The 19256-nt window shown below is 38.3% G+C and overlaps 1 long non-coding RNA gene across 1 annotated transcript; it reads right to left on the bottom strand.

Annotated features, from left to right (window-relative positions):
* Positions 1-207: 207 nt before the first annotated feature.
* LOC108360044 (uncharacterized) lies at positions 208-16371 on the bottom strand. The gene is made up of 3 exons (XR_001847042.1): positions 16360-16371; positions 11758-11759; positions 208-352 (listed from the first exon to the last, which is right to left on the bottom strand). It is a non-coding gene; the product is annotated as an uncharacterized LOC108360044 (long non-coding RNA).
* Positions 16372-19256: the final 2885 nt, after the last annotated feature.

Genomic DNA, 19256 nt, shown 5'->3' with positions numbered 1-19256 from the left:
TCGCTTTAAAAATATCGGGTACCCATTAATATCGGAATAAAAAGACTCGATATTCCAAATATCGATACCAAAATCCAAAAAATTTATATGAATATAGGTCTCACTGTGGTGTAGCTCGTCGTTTTTAATGTGTTCAGAACTTAAGACGCACTTGACAAATAGGAGGAGAATCTCGGTCAAACACTAACATATTGTGTAACAACACGTAGAGATTGAGGTGTTGTCTTAAAACACCGAGGTCGCGGGTTCAAATTCCACCACATGCAATCCTAACTATATTACACATTTCTGCTCTTAAAAGACCAATTTATATCGGAAAGAATTGTTAATAACATTATCCTTGTAATGTGAGCTTATGACATTCGATACGATACTAGGGTTCTGGTACTCGATTCCTAAAAATATCGCTTTAAAACTATCGAGTAAAATATATCGGTATCGAATGCCAAAAGTATCGATATGGTATCGTATCGTATCGAATTTCGTGTCCCTAGTCCGGACTAGTCAGAAATAGTCAGAATCAGTCAGATTTTACTGGAAATCGATCCCGTACTCGGTTCTCTGACTATTGAGAGGACAAAAAAGAGAGTAAATACGGTCCTCTCTCTGTCAGAAGTTACCAGTTTTAGTCCGATAATTTTTTGCTGGTAAATTCTGGTAAATGTGTCAAACGATCAGCTGTAGTGTGTTTGGCAACCAAATTGTAAACAAAAGAAAAGTGCACTCTGCTAATTCATGTTGAAAAGTATTTAATTGTTTAAGTGGATTCTAATGAATTTGAAAGTATTTTTGGTTATTTACATGTGTGAGCTGAGTATGTTTACATACAAAATAAGCAAAAATTTACAACCAAAATTTGGAGGTTATGTTGAAGTTGACAGAAGTTACCATTTTTTACTAGAAAGCGATCCCGTACTTTTCAATGTTACTCTCTCGCTCTGAGCGAATTTTTATTTTTTGACAGTTTTACTAGTCCGAGTCCGAGGAATACGGGATTGCCCCTAATGACAGAATACAAGATTGCGCCATCCTGGGCGTTGACATTTTTGTACCACAAGTAAACAAAGAATAGATCGAAAAGAAGAACGAGTTGAAACTGCCAACACAGTTCACCTAAAAGAGAAAAACGTATTTTAATTTTGCTAAGTGGGAAAATATTGCACTTTTACCTAATCTATTAGAGAATAGGTAACATTTTAGTGCACTCCATTGCCTCGCAATTGAGGCTGCTTCAGCAAACGTTTTAGTGCACTCCATTGCTTTGCAATTAAGGCTGCTGCAGAAAACTGCGCCAGCATCTCAGCGGGATTGATTAGTTAACTTGCCAATGGAGGCTGCTTGGAGCAGAAGCAAAATCATTGCGAGGAAATGCTGTTAATGGCATAATAAATAGGTTGACGGGTCCAGAGCTTCACGAAAACGCTCATTGCACGAGAACTAATGAAGCGATTTCAATTAAAAGTATGGCGTTTCAAAGATAAAATTCCAAGCCTTTCGACAGATTCATTGTAAGTAAACAATACGGTTTCTGTCGTAGAAACAACGGTAAATATTGGCTTATTTTGTGGTCAATTTCGAGCCTTTAAGGTGCTCTAGCAACTTATGATTAGCAGATATAAATTTCATTTTCGGTACTTAGGTTCTTTGGAGCAATTGAAATATTATAGTGTAAAAATTTTGTAGAAACAAATATTGAGCAATTTAAGGAAAAAATTTGTTGAAACAATTAGCAAATTTTTTTTATATCCAAAATGCTCGAAACCGCTGGAATGATTTTCTTTTTGTTTTTTTTTGATCAAAAATTCAAGGTTTTCCTTTCGTTTGGTATATGGCAACGGTAGGCAAACGCGGCTCTTTGCTTAGCAAAGCGCGACTCTTTTTACTTTCCCTTTGCTTAGAACATTTTGGCTCTATTTTTTTTTTAAACTACATATTTGTTTGCTGGACATTCTTTTCCATTGTGTTGTTTTTTTATTTTTATATACACATATGCAAATTAAGATCGGAATATTACCCTCAATTGGAGAATGAAAATTGGCTTTCTGTGTTAATGTTCTTTACCGATGTGATGGAACATTTGCAAAACTTGAATTTGTCTCTACAAGGAGAGAATAAAAAAATTTTTGATTTGTCACAAATTATTTTAAGTTTTGAAGCTAAACTACGTATTTTTTATGATCTCAAAAAAAGAATATTTCATAACTTTCCATGGCTAGAAAAAATATGGCACATGATTTAAAAGCGTATTTTGAAAAAAGATTTTCCGATTTGAAATTATTTAAAGGTGTCAGGTAACAAGATCAACGGAAATAAGGTCAATTGACTTTATTTCCTACCCTGGTGCGAAATAAATCAATTGACATTATTACCTTTTCAAAAGCGGAATATAGTCAAAAAAAATTTAGAAATAAAGTCATTGACGCTATTCTTCCCTCATTCAAATAGAAATAGCGTCAACAATGCTTAAAGTATGTCGATTCATAGAAAAAAATGTGGTTCTTACAATAAACATTGCCCCGTAAGTGTTGTTTTTTAATTGATGAAAAAGGTTATTGAAAATCCACAGTGTGGTGCTATTAATCCACACAATCATGAACTACCACCAATTGATTTTATTTAAAAATTTAAAATTACGAATATAGTAAAAACACCATGCGAAAAACCAAATGCAAAACGCAGCTAGATGAGGAGAAATATTTGAAGAAAGAGTATAGAAATGGCCAGAACTTGTAAAATATGTTTTGTTTATACAAAAATAAAGCGAATACTATTAAATTGAAGAAACAGTCCATGCCCAAAAACCCCGGAGGAACACTGAAAGATTTCTGTGTTTTAAATTAGCATATTTTGAATGAATTCGGAAAGTCTAAGGTGAAAACGAAACCAACCTTTCTATAAGAAAACAATCATAGAAAAGGAATTTTCTTAGACTGTACTCATGTCTCCGCCAGCAATTTGTGACATCATTTAAAAGCAGCTAAGGAGAACGACGACACTATTTATTAAATGGCACATTCAACAACAACAATTATCTGAACCGAGATCATGTAAGTTAATTGATTGGTTTTTGGACTTCACACACTTTTGAAACACAAATTGTATGATTTTGACAGACAAGTTGTTGCCAAAACACTGCAGAAATCTTCCAATAACTTACAAATATAAAAATGTTAAATATCGAGGGCTTAAATTCATTAATACCCTCTATCTGCAATTTGCACAAAAACTAATTTGTGATTTTAGAAACCATCTGGGACTTATTACCTGTCATCACTGATAGATTACTTCTGATTTCCAATTTATAATAGTGTAAATTCTTCTGTCAAGCGTTATATAAGGTAGCATTAATATCACCGATGACAGTTAAATCTTAGGTGGATTTTTATATCAGAATCTGATCTTTGTGAAAAGTGTGCAGATAGGGGGTATTATTGAACATAAGCCGTCGCTATGTAAAATATATAAAAATTTTATTTCAGCGTATACAAAAAATAAATCTACCTGCGTTACAGCATGGTGGGAGAGGGGGAAGGGGGGCCGCGGCGAAGCGTGACGTAGTGTGGTCGACGGTCGGGCGGCGCTAAGCAAATCTAATGTTTGAAAGAGCAATAGTGTCAATAGATTTTATTTCGCTTTTAAAGAGGTAATAATGTCAATCGCCTTTATTTCACACCAGGGTGGGAAATGAAGTCTATTGACCTTATTTCCGTTGATCTTATTATCCGAAATACTCATTTTTGAGTAAAGCGAAGAAGAATTAGAGTTTTTGGAATGAAAGAAGATAAGGCACTGGAAATTCAACATAAAGCTTGAATTCTGGCAATCAGTACCAGATTTAAAATAATCGCTTTTGAAAACAGCTGCGTCCCGTAAATTTCCAATTTTTGGTACTGGTCTGTACTCTACAATGAAATTCGTAAAGTCAAAATACCTTTCACAATTAGTTGCATTCGCGTACCTGATAATTATTGAAAGTTATAAAAACTAGTGATAGAACGATACGAGTACCGAGTAGAGAATATCGATACTTTTCATGAGTACTGAGTAGTATTGAGGACTCGATACTTTTTGACGAGTACTGAGTAAATATCGCGAATACCCAAAAGTATCGACGTTTTAAAAACTTGTTTAGGTAAAATATTTTTTTTCAATCACATTGAATTTCAATCACATTGAAAAATATTTAAAAATTACCCCATGGGCATAACGTTCATTAACTTCAATACTGTCACTCTGGTGAGCTACGAATTTTCAATACAACATAGAAAAAGAGGAGCAGTCACATGGACATTTGGCTCGGTTAAAACTTCTTAAATAATTGGAAAATTAATCTCTTGTTATACCTTCGATAACACTGGCAAAAAAAAGTAGTATTTTGCTTTTAACTAGACCCACACATCGACATGTATTGAGGTCCATTTGACTCGTACACCTCCTAAATTTGGGGTTAATTGCAAAAATTGTGAAAAAATGGCAAAAACGAGTCAAACGGGCCTAAGATTCGGATGCAGTAGGTCGATATACGTGGCGGCAAGTGGGTCTGGTTAAAAGCACACACCAATTTTTTTTTGTGCCGGTGTAAGGAATGGGTTAGGAGGGTGGTCTTCGGCTCGATAACTTGGCAATTCTCCAGAATAACGAAGCCTTCGTTTTGCAATGTATCCTACCTTGGTTTTAAATTCGAAATCCAGCCCGCTTTCGGAGAAAATTTTTGTGAAAAGGAGCTTATCTTTCCTTTAGACAATGGCTTTAGTTGCTTTTAAAAACGTCAAATAAATAAATTTTACGCTTTTAAACTTGTTGCAAGTTCTTTTCAAAAACTTCGTTAGAAATGCTTGTTAGATCAGACTTCAGCTATTAAAAGCAATGTCTATTCAATTTACAAAAAGAAAGAGGTCATATGTAGGTATATGTAAGCAAAGTAATCTGAATTTTGTTAACTTTTCGCGTTTGCCCTAAAAATAATTGGAAGTACGAGTATTATCGATACTTTTTTGTAAATATGAGTACTGGCATCGATTCTTTTTTAGAGTATTATAAATGAGTACTAGTATCGATACTTTACTAAAAAGTTCTATCACTAATAAAAACTATCAGCTTTTTTTGTTCGTGTACGCAAAAAAACTTGCAAGGTAGGGTAAACTGAGGGAGCAAAATGAAATTTCATTTTGAGAGAAAGCTGCTAGTTTCGGTTGGAAAAATTTTTGCCAACTGCAAAGAAACAGCTGATCAAAAACAGCTGGTTGGAATTTACGCAAATCCATAAATTGAATTTGATGGTTTGGAAGTTAAAATAGTAAAATACAACTAATTAAATTGTAAGAAATAATTATTCTTTTAGTCAGTGAACTGTGTCCGGATATGACTTCGGGATTTGCTTTCTTACGTTTTCAATTTTATACTCTTGAATGTAAACAAAATTTCTTATCAGCTGTTCGTTTAACTTGCGAGTTTCAGCAAATTTTCTGCTCTTTCTTCTTGTGAGAGAACAAATGACATTTCGGCGGAATTTTGCTGTTGGACATATTTTACTGGAGAACGTACCTATTGACGAACCAACATTTAACAGAACTGTTACGAACGGCTTTAACTCCCCGGTATCCCGGTCTTTTTTAAGTCCCAAAAATCCTGGGAATATTTGCCTAGAATCACGGGATTTTCGGAAATTTTAATTTACACTGGCGGCAATAATAGAAACGCTTTATGTTGACCAGTTTTGGCTATATTTCTTTTGTTTATTTAATATTTGTCGGCCGGTGTGGTGTAGAGGTAAGCAGTGCACGCTTCCACTCCGCAACGCCTGGGATCAAGCCCTGGCCAAAGCAACATCGCAAAAAATATCGAAAAAATGTTTTTTTCTTAACAGCGGTCGTCCCTCGGCAGGCAATGGCAAACTTCCGAGTGTATTTCTGGGATTCTGTATTTCCCGGGTTTGAACCAACGACATTCCGAAAATACCGGGATCGTAAAAATCGAAAAAATTAACATCCCTAATATGTACATAAGCTGATTGCAGTTAATGTGGATCTGTTTTTCTTTGTTTCTGTTTCTTTTAGTCATCTATGTACATATCAGAGAAAAGCAAGGAGCTACTTGACTTTGGAGTTCGTTTATACTGAACTAATGTACGTATGATTTGATACATTAGCAACGTAAAGCGTACGTGCCGCAACTTGCTTGATAAATTTTATACCGAGTCAACGCAGTAAACACTTTTGCTAGTTTTAATCATACACTTGTACAATTTCAAACGAATCGAATCGTTGCATGTACATTGAGACAATCGTTCTGTATAAACGACTTGTTGGATTCATTCGAGAGTTGTACGTTCTTCCGTTTTTAACCGACTTCCAAAAAAGGAGGAGGTTAGCAGTTCGTCGGAATATTATTTTTTTTTATGTATATTACCGCATAACTTTGGACCACGTTAACCGATTTCGATAATTCTTTTTGCATCGGAAAGGTGGTGTCTCAGAGGTGGTCCAATACTAATCTGGTGGATCATGAGATAGGTAGGTAGGTTGTTGCGGTCGTCTATAAGACACACTTAGGCTCAGGGCCCATTGTGATGCCGCATGTTGGGTCAGCAACTCCCAATCCCTCCTAAAACCATTTTGAACTTTGAACGAATTTTAGAAGATCCCTGATTTCGACGCATCTAAGGTCCTCCAAGTTGTCGAAGAATTGCCTACCGAGAGTGGAGAGTCTTCGTCTAGATAGAGCAGGGCATTGGCACAACAGGTGGAGAATCGTTTCCTCCTCTTCTTCATCTTGACAACTTCTACAGAAGTCATGTGAGCGTAGGCCAAGTCGATAGGCGTGCTTGCCAATTAGGCAGTGTCCTGTTATGACGGATACTAATAATCTAATATTGGACTTATTTAGACTCAGTAGTAGGCCAGTGCGGTTGGCGCTGAGCACCGGCCATAATTGTTTGGCAGTTTTGCAGGTGATTTCGTCCTGCCACCTTTCGTTCGCTACTTTAGTGAGCCTCTCGGAGATAAGTAGCTTACAAGTTTGCAAGGGTATTCCTATTTCGTCATTTATATCCTCAAAAGGAAGTTTCGTGCCAAGTCGCGCCAGTTCGTCGGCCTTACAATTCCCCTCTATGCCGCAGTGTCCCGGAACCCATATTACCTTTGGGCGAAATGACTCAGCCATCTCGTTAAGAGATGCGCGGCATTTCATGGCTACCATGGAGGTTGTCGACTGCTTCGTGAGGGACTTTATTGCCGCCTGGCTGTCAGTGAAGATGTAGATATCAACTTGGGGTATCATATCACACTTTACCAGTTTCGTGGCCCTGTCGATTGCCATCAGTTCAGCCTGAAAAACGCTACAGTGGTCCGGGAGACGAAAGCTGAGGGAGATTCCCAGGTGATGGGAATATACACCTCCTCCAACCCTACCCTCGAGCTTTGAGCCATCTGTGTATACATGGATGGACTCTCCACTACTTACAGCGTCATGCTTCCACTCTTCCCTTGAGGGTAGGAGGGTCGCGAACGCTGTAGCGGGTGCAGGTTCCGGAAGTGCATAGTCCACCAATCCGGGTAGCCCCGGAACCTCCGTTAATATTCTACCGTGACCATAACTGGTATTTGACCACTTATTTAGAATATTCATTCGAATTGCCGCGCCACTTGCGACTTGTTTGGCATGTAGGTCCACCGGAAGAAAATTCAGTAGGGCATACAGTGCCTTGGATGGTGTTGTTCTCATCGCACCAGTTATGAGTGTGGACGCAAGCCTTTGAACCTTGTCCATTTTTTTGAAGTTTACCCCTTTCCCAAGGGCGTTCCACCATACCACTATACCGTGATAGAGAATTGGCCTAACCACCGCCGTGTATAGCCAGTGTATTATTTTGGGTTCCATCCCCCATTTTTTCCCTATTGCTCTGCTGCAGGAATATAGTGCCACTGTTGCTTTGCGCACTCTATCTGCAACGTTGGGCCCCCAGTTTAGTTTCCTATCTACTATGAGACCTAGATATTTGGTCTCTTCCTTTATTGCGAGGGTATTGCCCTCTAGGGTTATGTTCCCGAGATCAGGTATCTTGTGCTTCCTGGTGAACAGCACAAGGTCTGTTTTTTCAGGATTCACTCCCAGTCCTCGCCTGTTACACCACAGGGATAGTTTGTTGAGGGATCTTTGGATCAGATCTGTCAATGTTGAAAGATGTTTACCCGAGATAGCTATTACAATATCGTCGGCGTATGCAATTATCTGACCGCCAATGTCTTCAAGTTCCCGAAGAAGGCTGTCTACTGCTATGTTCCACAGGAGCGGTGATATTACTCCCCCCTGGGGTGTACCCCTGACGGGGAACCTTTTTATTACTGATTCACCTAATCCTGCGCTTATTTCTCGGCCGATTAACATTCGTTCAATAAATGAGGTTAGTGAATTGCTTACTCCCAGATTTATCAGAGATGAGATAATCGCTGCAGGAGATACATTGTTGAAAGCACCCTCGATGTCCAGGAAGGCCGCGAGGGTGTATTCTTTGTAATAAAGTGATCTTTCAATTGTGTGCACTAAAGAATGGAGTGCTGTTTCGACTGATCTCCCTTTGTTGTAGGCATGCTGGGCTGCCGAAAGTTTGCTGCCCACCTTGTCTCTAATGTGCCCATCTATTAGTCTCTCTAGAGATTTCAACAGGAAAGACGACAGACTAATTGGTCTGAAGTCTTTTGGTCTCGTGTGTGTAGTTTTCCCTGCCTTGGGAATGAAAACTACTCTTACCTCCTCCCATTTGTGGGGTATATAATTCATTCGTAACACTGCTTCAAAGACTGGTACGAGTATGGGTGCAATCATTCCTGCTGTATGCTGTAGGTCAGCGGGAATAATGCCGTCTGGTCCCGGAGATTTAAACGGTTGGAAGCTGCTAATAGCATGCTTTATGTTCTCCTCGGTTATGATATTCGCTGGAATGTCATCATGGTTGCCTATGATTCGGGTATTTGTGACTCTACTGTGGAGGCAACCCGGAAAGTGCGTCTGTACAAGAAGCTCTAGAGTTTCTTCGCTGCTAGTTGTCCAATCACCATCCTCCTTGATGAGATAGCTAATATTGCTGGGACTCATAGATAGTATTTTGCGCAGTCTGCTGGCCTCCGAAGTACTTTCTATCTTCTGACAGAAGTTCCTCCATGAGGAGCGCTTAGCGTCTCTTATTGCATACTTAAATCGGCGTTGCCAGTCTTTAAATTCACTCCAAGAGTTGGATCTCTTAGCTTCATTAAATTTTGATCTGCATTCCCTTCTGAGGGTTGCAATTTCAGTGGACCACCATGGAGGTTTTGGTTTCCTACTTGTTGCCCTGATTGGGCAGGCTAATTTTGCTGCACGATGAAATGCTTTAGTTATATCGTCTACGACGTTATCAAGTTGATGTTCCGAGTTTATTTGATTTGTGAGGCCGGAAATATTATTAGAAAATATTGTTTCAAATTTTTTCCAATTTGTTTTTCTGCGGTTTAAGACCGCTTGTTGTTTTCTTACTGGTACGTATAGGTTATAAACGACGTACATGTGATCCGAAAAGGAGTTGTCTTTTGAGACTCTCCAGTCATTCAAGAGTTCTGCCCCCTGCTCATTGACACATGTAATGTCAAGGACCTCCCTTCTAACAGACGTCACAAAGGTAGGGGTATCACCTACGTTGCTAACCTGTAAGTTATTGCACATAATGAATTCGAATATCGACTCACCGCGTTCATTTGTATCTGAGCTGCCCCATATGTGATGATGGGCATTCGCGTCCGCTCCTATGACCATCGGAGTGCCGCGTCTAGAGGCCTCCATTACCGCGCTCCTTAAGGATTGTGGTGGAGGTAATGTTTCTGCGTCGTGGGCCATATATGTGGAAGCCAGCCAAATAGACATTCCGCCTGATTCCACTGCTATGATGACGTTGTCCGCATCGCTAAACTGTATCAAGAGAAATGCATTAATACACTTTTTTATCAATATGCACGACCTGGGTTTACCTTTGTCAGTTACATAGAACAGCTTGTATCCCTTCATATTCAATCCACAAACCCGATCTTTTATGACCCAAGGCTCCTGGATGAGTGCGATCTCCTCTTCTCTTTCGGCGAGACGGAGGAGAAGTGCGGCTGAGGCCGCCTTGCAGTGGTGGAGATTAATCTGAACTATCCCCACCATCAGTTTCGCGTGCTGCTGCTGGACAGCCAACCACAGTCCGGTTGACGTCCTCTTCGTCAGAAAGGGGGAGGATATCCTCCCCTTCTCCTTCCACCATGGTGTCGGAAAAGTCGGAGTGGTCCCCCGCCCCCTCTTCTAGAGTCACCCTCTCGAAGAGTTCGCCGACCATTCCGGAGGTGGATGCCACTTCGTCGTCAGTAGCACTTTCCACTGCGCTCGCTTCGTCGGTAGGGTGTTGTTTCCCTGACACGTCCTGCCGATAAACATGGAGGTTCAAGGCTTGGAAGCCATAATTTATCCTCCAGTTTTGGTTGGCTAGCGGTTCTACTGATTCCTCGTTGAGGACTATTACCGCTAACCTTCGCTTGCCATCGATATCGCCTATCTTTGCTACCTTCCAGTCGTGGGTGGGTAGCTCGGGGTTGCCCATACGTATCCATTCCAGCACTTCCTGTGGGTCGGTGTGGAAGTCTGGAATCCAGGCCCTGGATCTGGGCCGATTGGGAATGTCTTCCCGCTTTATCGCCTCAAGGCGTGCACCCGGCCAGACCTCGCCTACGCGACTGATGGCCAGGGTGTATAGGTCGACGGATCTCTGGTCCGCGCACCTTGTTAATTTGACGCGGTTTTGGAACCAACCGGCGTCCGCACAACTGGGGGGTGGTCCTGGGTTTTCCCCTAGAACCTCCTTATAGACGGCCCAGAGTCGCCTGTTGACCAGGTCCCAGTTTTGTGGTGATATTGCACCATCAAGTGAGCTGCGGTCTATCACAGCCCTGGTAAATGTGTCCTTCGCCGCGTCCGCGAAGGATCTTTTCTGCAGCTCGTCCGCTGTTAAAATGGCGGATACCCTTGTTCTCTTGGGTTCCGAGCTTAGCTCCCTAGAGGACTTCCGCTTGCCTTGAGCAGACTCTTGTTTGGCTTTCGCCTGGTGTTCAGCCATAAACTTTTCGGCCCAATTCCTTGAGTCCAGCTCTTCTGCGGTCAGTTCTTCTGGCTTCTTATCCCTCAGTCTCTCCAGGATTCTGAGGGCTGACCGTCTGGTACGATAGTACCTTTCTGATGCACTAATGTGCTTCTGGGGATGGCTACTGCCCATCGCTACATTAGTGCCAGAATGGCGCACCTCAGAGGCCGCTGGCTTAGCCATGCGGTCTGATGTCGCCGACGCCGCTTTAGGGATTGCACCTGTCGATGTTCCCTTGCCTCCTGGAGTGGCGGGGACGGCAGCAGGGCTAGCTTGTCTTGTGACAGGGCTGCCCTTGCCTCCCGAAGACCTATCTGCGAGGGTGGGTCTGCTACCAGCACCGGACGGATTAACATCCTCGCTAGCTTGTCTAGGGACATGGCTAGACCGGTTGCCGGAAGGGGGCCTCGATGCCGTTGAGGCAGTCCCAGAGGGGACAGAGCGTATATGCTCAGCCCTGGCTTGGCCACAGACTTTGCACCGCTGGCTTGCTTGGTCTTGTCCGAGGACAGAACGGACCTTCCTGACTGGGTGGGTCTACTTTTTTTGGGGGGTTCTCGGTTATCCGAGGCAGGTTTTTTGTTTGGGTTCATCTTTTTCATAAACGTCCGCACTGCTCGACGTGGCGAGCGTGGCGGACTACGTATTTAGGAGGGGGAAAAGGGAGTCGTCGACCACAGCGGTCCCCTCCGCCGTGGCAAGGTCATTCTACCTTCTGAGGTGACCCGGTATCAGGAGAGCGCCGTTAGAATACAGCCGGATACCCCTGGCTGCGAATCGTCGGTACGGTCCTCTCCGTATGTATGATTGGAGGAACACGACGCCCACAGTTACGCAGACGGGTGGTCAACCAATCTCCATACGGAGCTTCCCTCTTGGTTCGTGCTGGTTTAAAGCCCCCCGAAGGAAGATTTAAACCACCACTTAAGCCTCATCCCCACGGCAAGGGGACCAACACGATGAGGGATCATGAGATATATATATATATATATATATTTTTTTTTATATGAGAGTTGAAGTCGGTTTTTTTTTTGCTAAACCTTACTTGTTATTCTAAGATTCTGACGTGCGCAAATTATGTCGAATACTATTGAAAATATTTCTGAAAAACTCAAAGCGGTGTTTTAAGAAAATCGCGACATAGCGGCATAGCGGAACGCAAACTTCTAACTTACGCCGTCACAAATGATTCATAAGGAAAACTAACGCTATTCCCCTCGTACAATTAGGACAAGAACAAAGAACAGGTAAACACAATAAAATGTGCTATGTAAACTTTTTTTGCATAGCAGATAGCAGACGGCAGACCTTTTGCAACTTTAAATGGTAAAATAATGTAGCGCGAGACCTTATTAAAATCGGGCACAAGTTTGCAGAGCACTTAGATGTTGACGATTTGTTCCTCATCCAACAACAGTCTCCCGGAATATAACTCGCACTGCAACAGAAAAAAAATAAGAAGTGCAGAGTAAACTTCAAAGTGTTGTAAATGCTGCACGTGCTTCCAATACTCTACCTTTTCAGGTGTACATGGCGTATGAGTAACACTTTTCTGATTTGATTTACTTTGCCGAAATACCAGCGAAGCATCAGACAATCGTCAATTATCGTAAGACGCACGAAGACGATGACAGTATACATGTGTCGATGTCGCAGCAAGCAGCATTTTGAAGCCCAATTACATGTGTTTGGAAAATCAAAAAGTGCCCGCCTCTGGTCTAAACCAAATTCGAGCCAGCGAATTTTGAGAGGAAGTTTCATATCAGGTAATAAAAAAACGTGTGGGAAAAATTTTAACAAATACCTAATAATTCGTATGAGGGTACAAAAAGTAGTTAAGTTTTTTTTTTAATACATAAATGCTCAGTATTGGAAAAGAAAACGATTAAATTATTAAAAATTGAGACATTTTTACGAAATTTGGTATGTGTACTTCCTTTTAGGGTAGGATGCTAATGAAAATGGGCAAAATCGGACAATAACCACGCCTACCTCCCATATAACGGTAGTTTTCAGAAATACAAAAACTGCGATATTTTAGTAGCTACTGCAGCTCATTAACTCAAAATTAATAATTACAATGGGTTTTAGACGAAAAATAAGAATATAATAAATTTTTGGAAAACGGGGAAGCCACGCCCACTTACGATTAGATGTGTACCTATATCTTGGTAACCGCTGCACCAATTTGTCCCAGACTGATGTTGACCTTGGTATAACATACTAAACGACTGAAAATTTTTAAAATCGGAGCACAGCCACGCCCACATCCCATATAACGGTTATTTAGAGAAATACGAAATCTTTAATAAATCAGAAAATACTGTAGCTAATTTATTCAAAATTGATGTTTGCAATAATTCTTTAGCAAAAAATACGTTTATGAAAAAATTGGGAAAATGGATTTGGTCCGCTCGCTTATGACCACATATGTGAATCTCGGTTACCGTTCGATAAATTTTTACCAAACACGATATGATTATTGTGCTTGCTATATAAAGCAAAAGCAGTGAAAATTATTGAAATCGGACGTAATTTTACGATTGTATGTTGCAACAACTACACCACCTTGTAACTTAAAAACTCTAGAATAATACCTAATCTGCCTTATACTGAGTTTCGCCTGAAAAAAATTCATCCCCCCATAGTAAAACCATGGAAACCAAAAGTGAAAAGTGAAACGGTTCGGGGACAATAAAACTCATGATAAGGCGGAATAAGAGTTTATGTTCCGATGTACTTTAACATTACCATACCATTCTGTTATATTTGGCAGTCCGCTTCCATTCAAATTTCTCCGCCTCACGCATTTCTTCCCTCCAAGGAGCGGCAGAAATAACTTATACTTTGCTCATCCAGCAAATGTCATGCTATCAATGCTTTACGATGGTCATAAATCAGTACGCAGTGATCACTTTATATTTTTTCAACGAAAAAATTCCAGGAAGACATTTTTTAACGCAGTTAGGTGTCTCCTGTTTAGGTGAACCCAAAATGAAAAATTTTCCCTTAATTGCGATATGGGAAATGTCCGCCATCTTGGATTTTGTGTTTTTACGATTTGCCCGCGAATTTTCCATTTCTCGCGAAAAAAGGTGGAGAACAAATTTGTAGAGAATTCGATTCCCTACAATTTTCATATGCGTTTAATTTTTTTAAACATTTATTTATTGCTAATAATATGCAAAAAATACCCAAAATTAGGTAAGTGGCGTGGTTTTTTCGAATTTTAAGCTGTGTCTATTTGAAATAAGTGGCACACTTAAATGGAAAAGTTGTAGAGGACAAAATTTCAAATAAATGTATTATATACATGTTCACGTACGACGTGTAAATCTCGACCAACAACGCGCTCAATACAGCGGCAAAGGAGAATGTACTCAAAACTTTATCCACCCCACCTCAGAGGTAAAGTTAGGGTGCGTTTTATTTTTATGTGGTTTCACCAGTAGTCCTAATCCACACATTTTTGCCACAATAAAACTTTTTAGAATCATAGAAAAGTCGAATTTATAACAGGACAAAAAAACCAAAAAAATGCAAATAAAAACCAAAGCCAATAAAAGAGGTAAACGTTCAAGTTATCTATTTCTTATGTGTTTAATATCTCGGAAGCAACTTAACCGATTAAGAAATTATTGATGCTAATTTCAACATAATTTAAATGCCTTTTATGCGATGTATATACTATAACCAGTTTTAAAACTACACTGAGAAAAAGGATTCGTTTCGACAACTAAAGATATTTAGTTCCCGAATTTTGACAATATTTGGGAACTGTTACCAAGGATTGGGAACTATTACCATGGGTTGGTAATTATAACTAAATATATTAAAGCTTCTAATATTCATCTAGGTTGTAACAAATCGTTAATTTAGTTGAAGGGTTTAGTTAATATTAATAAATATTTCTTTGAAGCATATTTCTACAAATTCCATTGAACTTAACCTATGGTTCATAAAAGGATGTTATTAAGCTCTGCTAATGTAGATAAGCTTTCTTTCAACACATGGTTTAGTCATAGTTACCAAATCTTAGTTGAGGCNAAATCGGAGGAGAAGCTCGGCCAAACACTAACATATGTGTAAGCGCCAATCTATTATTATTATTAACTAACTTATGTAAATATGTACGTATTTTTATGCTTAATATATGCAAATAAAAGAAGAAAGTAAACACAACAAACATCGAGTAAATTTTTATTTGTGTCAAATGTTTTTTCCAATAATAAACGGTTAGCTGATTCAAGTGTACAGCAAGTTCACAATATTAATTGAAAACTTGCATCAACCAAAGCATTGTTTGTATTTGCTCAACAATGATTTTATTCACCTAACAATATTGTCCAATCAAGGTAGTCGTTTTGTAATTATTAACAAATATACATTTGTTCCAACTAGAAAAGTTAAGTAAATTGCAGACTTTCGTGAACTATATATTTATTTCGCCATATTCAACTATGCCATTTGATCACTATAACCAAATCTAGGTTGTTATAACTAAACCTTTTTCTGGGTGTAATTTGAAATAAACGCCATTAAAAAATATATATATATTTTTTTTTATTTTGTGTTTTAGTATTTCGGACTAAAAATATAAAAAGCATTCAAATTATATACAAACATGAAAGACAAATTAATTACCTTTATTTGACATCATTAGTTTTTTAATAGGTTATGTTGTTCAGAAGATATTAATATTAAAAAAAAATCAGAAAATTTAACTTTAACCATTGAGATCTTCTTTATATTTTACTTTCGCCAGGTAACTTTGGTAGGGTTGAAATCAGCACAAAAAGTTCTATCGAGCCACATTTTCGGTTTTTGCATCGTTAGATTACTAAATTTAGGAATATATACAAATAGAAATTCTCAAACTACGAGCTCAAATTGATGCGGTGTTTTCAAGATATTTTAATGCCCTTGATTCACAAGTATATACAAGTATCATATTTGATCAATCATATCAATATTTTTATGTATTAAAAGAATTAAAAACGAGAATGAATAAAACACATTAAATCAGCAAAATGAATAAAATTATGTGTATGTATGTACATATGCAACTGATTCGCCTAATAGGTTTACATATAAAAATATTATCCTCATTTTCGAGGATTAGAAAATGAGATTAGCCATACAAAATTATAATTATAAAATAATCTCAGATTAAACCGATAACTTTTTGGTGTCCAACCCAGTTTTATCGATTATACTTGCGAAGAAGAGGAGGAATGTCAAATGTAAAAGTAAAAAAAAATTGACGCTAGCAAGGAAAAGAGCTTTGTTAAGGTTATTTTAATAAAATATTAAGTTCAAATATATTTAGATATCATAATATGTGTAGGAGAAAAAAGTGACCACGGTGACGCAGAGAAGAAGCTTAACTTTTCCTCGAGTTGTGAGAATAACAAGCGCAACCAATTTGACAGCTAACGAGCTTTCACTGAGAATATACGTATTTATATGTAAACGTACTTTTATGCTTTGCCGTTCGGTTAAACTATCGATAGTACTAGTTGACTATCGATAGTTTACAACCTCTAGCACAACCGATTTTATTTATAATGTTTCCATGTAGCTGCGCGTCAGTTTTTTTAGGTTTGCCAATTTTTTATTATAAGTGATACTTTCATTGTGATTCCTCCTTTAATGGCCTTTTTCTCAAGCAACCTTTAATTGAAAAGGTCCCTTTATATTCTATTATCGGTGTTGTATGTTTCTTGGCTGTACACAAATCAAAAAATTATATTACGAAATTTAAACAAAATATGTATATCATATTTGAAAATTTATTATAAGCAACAATTAAACAAGGCAACAGTGATTTTGTTGCGGCAAATGATAAAACTGTTTTTGATAGGCTTTTTTATGCTGATTACGAGTCCGTAAACATAAAGTTTCCATCAGCTCCAGATTTTGAGAAAAACGAGGTCAAAGTGTCAAAAAATCGCGTTTTTTGCAATATTTTAGAAGGTGATAGAACCTTTAACTGGGGCTTAAATTAAAGCTATAACTTTCGGCTACTATCCCCGCACCTTGACCTGATGGTCACTAAAAGTCATTTATTGAACAATATAAAAATACTGGAATAAATACTGTGCTATTGAAAAAATTGAATAAATAAGTTTTGTCAAAACCAGTTTTTGCTGTTAAATCAATAACTATAAGTGACCTTAGGGTTAAGGTTCACGGATGGTATTTTAAGCGATTGTAGTCGAAAGTTCAAGACTTAATTTCGGCCCAAGTGGAAGGCTCTATCCCCTTTTGTTTAATTGCGGTGGGTACTCAAACTTCGCACAAAATCAGGTTTTGCTGTAAGTGTAGGGATGGTATTTTCAGGGATAGTAGTCGAGACTTCTAGCTTTAATTTAAGCCTAATACCGCCTTTTGTTTTTTTGCTTGAGACTAGAGCAAAAATGACAGCTGAACTTGCAAGTTTTACTGGATTTTTAATGGATAAATTTTTAAAGAAAGAAAAACAGCTAATGGAATGATGCTTAACGCAATTCACATTAACAAAATAATTGTTTGTGGTGCTTTTAGAGCTGCAATTGACAAAATAAACCTATTTAAATTTATAATAAGATGGAAAATACTTGTTTTCTAAGAAAATTGCATCGGAAAATAAATTAATCAGCTGTTCATAAAACTAGCACCTTCTTGCTGGTTTTGCGTTTTCGTACTTTCTTGCATATTTTAGTCATTGGGAGTTAAATATTAGCTTACTTTCCGAAATTTGGTTACTGGCAAGTTACTGGATATTTTTTGCTGGATAATACGAAAACACAACTAATATTATGAAATGCTTGAGCTAGACAAGGGCAAGAAGGCAAAAACACGCCTTTTTACAGGATTGAGTGTAACGTAAAACATGCATGAATGCATTGTAACGTTAATTTTAGCGTTTACCAAAAAAAAGCAATCGTTTCTGTTGAAACGATTCATTTTTTTTTATCGTTTAGGTAATTATCAAAATAATTCTATTTTTGTTTTTTTAACGGAAAGAAATTCAATCGTTAATGCTGAAGCTGTAGCATGCATTTAGGTGTTAGGGTACGTTCACACGCAAAGCCGAGCGGCGCCGAGCGAAGCAAGGTGGAACAAGGCGAAGCTGCTGGTGTTCACACTGAACGAAGCGAAGTGGAACTTTTCTGTTGGACTCGGCTGCAAAGATACCATAAAACTTACCGTCAATGAAAAGAGGCAAAAATATTTGCTCAATTTTATTCCAAATATTAGTAGTAGAATTCGTTTTTATATGCATATATGGCTGCTGCAAGCGCCATGAAACTGAAAAATTAACAAAAAATTCAAAATCAAAAACTGAATTGGTTTCAGCTCCAAAACGCTTTCATATAGCTACAGCAATTTGAAAGCTTCACTCCGTCCCGGTTTTCCCGGACAAGTCCCGGTTTTAGACTATTGGTCCAACCTTAAAATGTCCGATTTGATTGCACAAATTTGAGAAAAAGTTCAAAAATCATTAAACTACACAGAATAATTTTATGAATTCACTGAAGGAAATAACGCATAGTAAACATGAAAACACTTAGGTCTGTTTTTATGCGGTACATGTGATCCTCGGAAAGCCGCATAAAAAAGTTCTTTACTTTCATACAAAAACAGGGGATCCGTTCCAGCATTTTCAAAAACCGTGCAAATTCAGATACTCCACGTAAAAAATTCACAGAGTAAATATTAAGCAAACAAAAACAATTTATGTCTTCACTTCAATTCTTACATGTAAAACTCAACATTAATCAAATAAATAAAATTGTATCTGTATTTTAACCAAAAAAAAAAAAACACAAAGAATACATGAATTATGTAAGAATACAAAGATAAATTATTTATATAATACTATGTCTCCATTGAAAGATCTACCTATTAAGATTTAATAAATCTAGTTGCTAGATCTTAACCGTCTCCATTGCCACAACGAGATATGTTTGACGTTCACATTTTGAAATATTTGACGTTTGATTATGTATGTTTTTATAAATACAGTTGCGGACATTGATTATGTGAATTCTTAATATTAGGCGTGTTTTTTTTACACGCATACGTATCTGAGCTTAAAAATTGTAAGGACGAACTTTATGTGCGTTTA

This window comes from Rhagoletis zephyria, unplaced genomic scaffold (assembly GCF_001687245.7).
Source record: "Rhagoletis zephyria isolate East Lansing unplaced genomic scaffold, Rhagoletis_zephyria_1.1 Rzeph_scaffold_00508, whole genome shotgun sequence".
NCBI classification, from domain to species: domain Eukaryota; kingdom Metazoa; phylum Arthropoda; class Insecta; order Diptera; family Tephritidae; genus Rhagoletis; species Rhagoletis zephyria.
The sequence above is the reverse complement of the archived record's forward strand: the minus strand, read 5'-3'. Positions and strand labels throughout refer to the sequence as shown.